Consider the following 5,078-nt stretch of genomic DNA (forward strand, 5'->3'; position numbering starts at 1 on the left):
TGATCACGGGTATATACTATACATATATTATACAGGTGGTGACTAAAGTTGGGTCTGCTCGTTGAGTACCCGCAAGTGATTCCGATGTGGGGGCTGGAACGACAGGTGGCTCCATCCCAGTAGAGGTGGGCCTGGGTTCCCGACGGCCCCCGACTATTACTTTGTGGCGGAGCGACAGGGCAGGTTGAGACCACCTAGGTGAGAGGTGGGCCTAGCCCTGGTCGGCGTCCGCGAATACTTCAAAATAACACGCTTAACGAGATCTTGGTATTTGATCTGAGTCTGGCCACAGGCCTATACGCACTAACCAACTACGAGGGAAAGATATGGGCACTCGACATCGTGGTATCAGCCGAAGCCTTCTTGACGTCAAAGACTGAGCGGCGCGCGCCGGATTGGACCATAAGCCTGCACTTGTATTAAGGGGGCTAGATCTGCTTTCGGCCGCGTTCGCAATGTACAGGTGTGCAATGGGCGATGGGCCCAGACCCCTGCGCGCATAGGATTTAGACCGGCGTGCTGACCTCTCTATTGTGCCTAGGTGGGGCTGCAACGTGTTGATCTTTCGAGGCCGGGCATGACCCAAGAAAGTGTGTCCGGCCAAATGCGATCGAGCGTGTTGGGTTATGTGGTGCACCCCTGCACGGAAGTTTATCTATTCGAATAGCCGTGTCCCTCGGTAAAAGGACGACCTGGAGTTGTACGTTGACCTTATGGCAACTAGAACCGGATACTTAGTAAAACACACCCATATGGCGGCGAGGGGAGGATCGCCGGGTAGGATTATTCTATGCGATGCTACTTGGAGGACTACAATATACTCTCTTCTACATGCTGCAAGATGGAGGCTGCCAGAAGTGTAGTCTTCGATAGGACTAGCTATCCCCCCTTTTATTCTAGCATTTTGCAGTTCAGTCCACCGATATTGCCTTTTTACACATATACCCATGCATATGTAGCGTAGCTCCTTGCTTGCAAGTACTTTGGATGAGTACTCACGGTTGCTTTTCTCCCTATTTTCCCCCTTTCCCTTCTACCTGGTTGTCGCAACCAGATGCTGGAGCCCAGGAACCAGACGCCACCGTCGACAATGACTCTTACTACACTGGAGTTACCTACTACTACGTGAAGGCCGCTGGCAATGACTAGGAGTAGTTTAGGAGGATCCCAGCCAGGAGGCCTGCACCTCTTTCGATCTGTATCCCAGTTTGTGCTAGCCATCTTATGGCAACTTGTTTAACTTATTTCTGTACTCAGATATTGTTGGTTCCGCTGACTTGTTTATGTCGAGCACTTGTATTCGAGCCCTCGAGACCCCTGGCTTGTAATATGATGCTTATATGACTTGTTTTATTTTTACAGTTGTGTTGTGATATCTTCCCGTGAGTCCCTGATCTTGATCGTACACGTTTGCATGCATGATTAGTGTACGATTGAATCGGGGGCGTCACACTAGGCATATTTTAGTTCTAGATACATCCTTTTTTATCCATTTCAGCAACATGTAATCCAGACAGAGGGAGTATGGTGTAAGAGCTAGGGATACGATGGGACAACACAGCAGAAAAAACACTAGTTGAATGTAAAACTATATGCTAGCGGAATACGTACAGAAATAACTAAGGCAACATACATGTGTATGATTGGGAAAGTAAGATGGCATTGCAACAGAGCACTAGAATAGCACTTCAATGTAAAAAAACATGGTATGGCAGACAGATGAAGTACATAGTGATGAATAACAATGCATAAGATATTCAGAAGCATGATGTCCAAATTAAGCAGATGGCATTGCGATAGAGTAGAATGACAGTACTTGAATTTGAAAACATGTTATCATGAATGGAATAGGTACTGAAAAATAGGAAGGCATGACATATTTACATGCATGATCAGCATGCTAAGCACATGTCATTGCAACAGAGTAGATACACTCCAGGACATTATATGCATGTTGTACCCATATCACAGGCCAAGTTAGAGCAAGGACCTTGTGGGGTGAAGAGGATTCATCATCTTTCTGCAAGTCTTCTGAAGAACTGCATTTACATGTTCCATCATATTGGGTATCATTGACATCAAGTTTATTGGCCTTTACATTGCTCTATGAGGTTCTTGTGGATATATCAGTGTGTGCAATTATATCTGACATGCATGGAAGACAACTAGTAGTTAGATTTATGTAATGAGTGCCTGTAGGAGATGACATAAATAGTAGGACTGGGGTTAACTAGCAGCAACAGGTCTCATAAACTAAAGGGAGAACACAGATGAAAGCTACAGAATATGTATCGTTTGTACTCGAGATTAACTAGATGGCACACAAAAGTATTAAAGAACAACATAGGTAATACTAGAAGTGGTATAATACTATAATCACCAGCCTGTGGGATAGCATTGGCTGATGGATGATAACTATGGAACAGCGTTACCTAAAGAACAAGTATCTTAGTTGAACTATGGAACATCGTGAACTCCTGAACAAGACCCGTAAGAGATCAGCATGAATATACAGTGAAATGTGATGATCTATTTTCCATGCTTAGATGTATAACAACGCCATAAATGTTGCACACATGTAAGATGAGGGTACAACCTATCTGGCTGCCATCCATAGGAGTGAGCATCATGTGCTGACTTGTCGATGGCCCTGCAGTTGTTGTGGTTGTCCATGTCGGGCACGTGCATTCAATGCAGGGAGCTGTTGAGTGGGGACTATAGCTCCCTTCTGATGTATGCTTCCCTTGTTGGAGCAGCTGCGGTGAGTCGGAAGACGGTGTGTCTGAAGATGCAGTTAACGCATAATGTTAAGAACGACATATCTCTTTGATCTGAAGAAATACACTAAGAGATCAACAGCAAGGTACGAGAGTGGTCACACGTCTGTTGACTGAAGACTAAATTGGGGTCACATGATTTTATTTTATTTTGGTACTATCCGATCTATGCCGGATGGCTTGATGGTCCTCTTGTGCCTCCCGGCTGACACTGTTCAGAATCTTCCCCGAAGAGCCAGCAACCAACGACAGAGCAGCTTGCCTCCGCCGTCCGTGGCCCTGGCCAAAACCCCGCTCCCCGCCCCACCGCACTGCCGTGGTTGCGACGCCCCCGGGCCAATCCACAAAGACTCCCCGTCATCCAGATCCGGCGGCGGCAGTACCTTCAACCCACACAACTCTAAAAGATAGCCATCTAAGTGTTGCTTCCGCGGTGAACTTGCGGCCCCGCACCCTTACGTTAGACACTAGCCAACCGGCAGCCTAGGAGCTCCGCCGCCTCGAGGGGTGTTGCTTCCCATTGGGAACCGATTGGCCCAGAATAAAAATTCAGACAACTGATGCCTAAATAAAGTGATTTGAGATGAGGGTGCGACCTATCTGGCGGCATGGTCAAGTAGGCAGGTCCAGCTGCCGAGTCGGTGAGGCCGGCGCTGTTGCGGTGGCGACCGGCGGCAGGGAAAGACCAATGTCGCGACAGTCGACGGCTACGCGGAAGCACCGCCAGGACTCTGGACGGATCCGAAGTTGGAGCCGCTCCGGCGCTGTGAGCAACGGCGGGGGTGAATCGGCTCCGGTACGGTTCACGCGGTCGTCGTCAAGGCAGCACCAGTAGCACGGAGTAAGAGGCACACGGCCCAGTGCACGACGGCAAATGGACAGCGTCTCCGGCATTAGGGAGGAGGGCGGCTGTGAAATTGGTGCGATGGGGGGCACCATGGAGGTGGGGCTGAGGTTTTGCGGCTCAGGAGAAGGGAGCTTCCCGAGGAGAAGGTGATTTGGCGCCCACGAGGTATGAATGGGGGCGGGCGGGGGGGGGAATTGGGAGGGGAGTGGAACCATGTCTTATGGACACATTTATCTGAAATGTGAGGGGGGAGTTACAGTTCTACCCTTGCCTATAGGCTTCTCGGCTTGGGTCTGTGTACTGAGGGTCGGGGATAGTAGAGTAACTTTGCTTCTCCCCAAATAGTGGGCGTGAGAGATTTTGGGCGAGGAGGGCGTGTTTTGAACTATAGTGGGCGCGAGCGATTTCGGGCGAGGAGAGCGTGTTTTGAAATAGTTGGCGCGAGCTATTTCGGGCGAGGAGAGCGTGTTTTGTCGACCATGGTTTATGAATTATTCAGCAGATGTCATTTCTGCCAAGGAGAAGGCGTGCTTGGATGAAGTTACGAACCTACCCTCGATGTACAACGGGCCAATTGATGCGTGTCCCACATAGGACGGTAATTTCGCGTCTCCCATTTATTTGCTCGGGCGAATTCCACCGAGCAGAGAGGATGTTTAACGGTTTGTTCAAATTTTGGGAGAACGAGCATCCACGTCTACCTTACCAAGTCTATTCGAATCAAATTTTGAAATATTAGCTTGCCACTTCTTTTTTAGATGGAGAGATGATGCTCGGGAGTAATGTGTTTTTACATGCTCGTTGCTAGCGATTTACTATATGACAAATAGTTGACCCACTCAAAAACGCGAATCAAACCCAAAATGAAATATCTCGATTCAATGAAATAGCTCGTTCAGTAGGTCAAAATAGTGAACTAAATCCAAAATTGAACACCTCAATCGAGTAGCATGTTGTACAGTATTATAGTACTCCTTGAACATGTTGAAAGTCAAATTAATGAACTTGTTTGATATACGCATATATCCGTTCATGTGTGGATTGCAGACAACATGTTCTCCAATTTAAATATTTGAATGCAAGTTTATATTGAAACATGGTTTATATCAGTCTTTGATGCATAAAACGTGACCTCCCCCTCTCCTGGACTCCTGTTCTCTCTCTCTCTCTCTCTCACCGACAATCTTCAATTCTATCGCACGCATCCGACACAAAAACCTTGTTGGTCCCTCTCCCTTTCTCTCCATCTCTCTCTCTCTCTTTGTGTGTGGGTGGGGGGGTCTTTCTAGTTCGCATGCATATATACACCATCTATAGGTCTCTCTCGCACACTATGTATGATACTCTATCTAGTCCAAGCTAGATATCTTGGGTGCACTCATCGTATGCACACAAATTCCTTGGCTCTTTGCCCGTAACTCTCTCACGCACCACTATGTCGTCTCGGAGCTCTT

Source organism: Triticum dicoccoides, chromosome 4B, assembly GCF_002162155.2.
Source record: "Triticum dicoccoides isolate Atlit2015 ecotype Zavitan chromosome 4B, WEW_v2.0, whole genome shotgun sequence".
NCBI lineage: Eukaryota > Viridiplantae > Streptophyta > Magnoliopsida > Poales > Poaceae > Triticum > Triticum dicoccoides.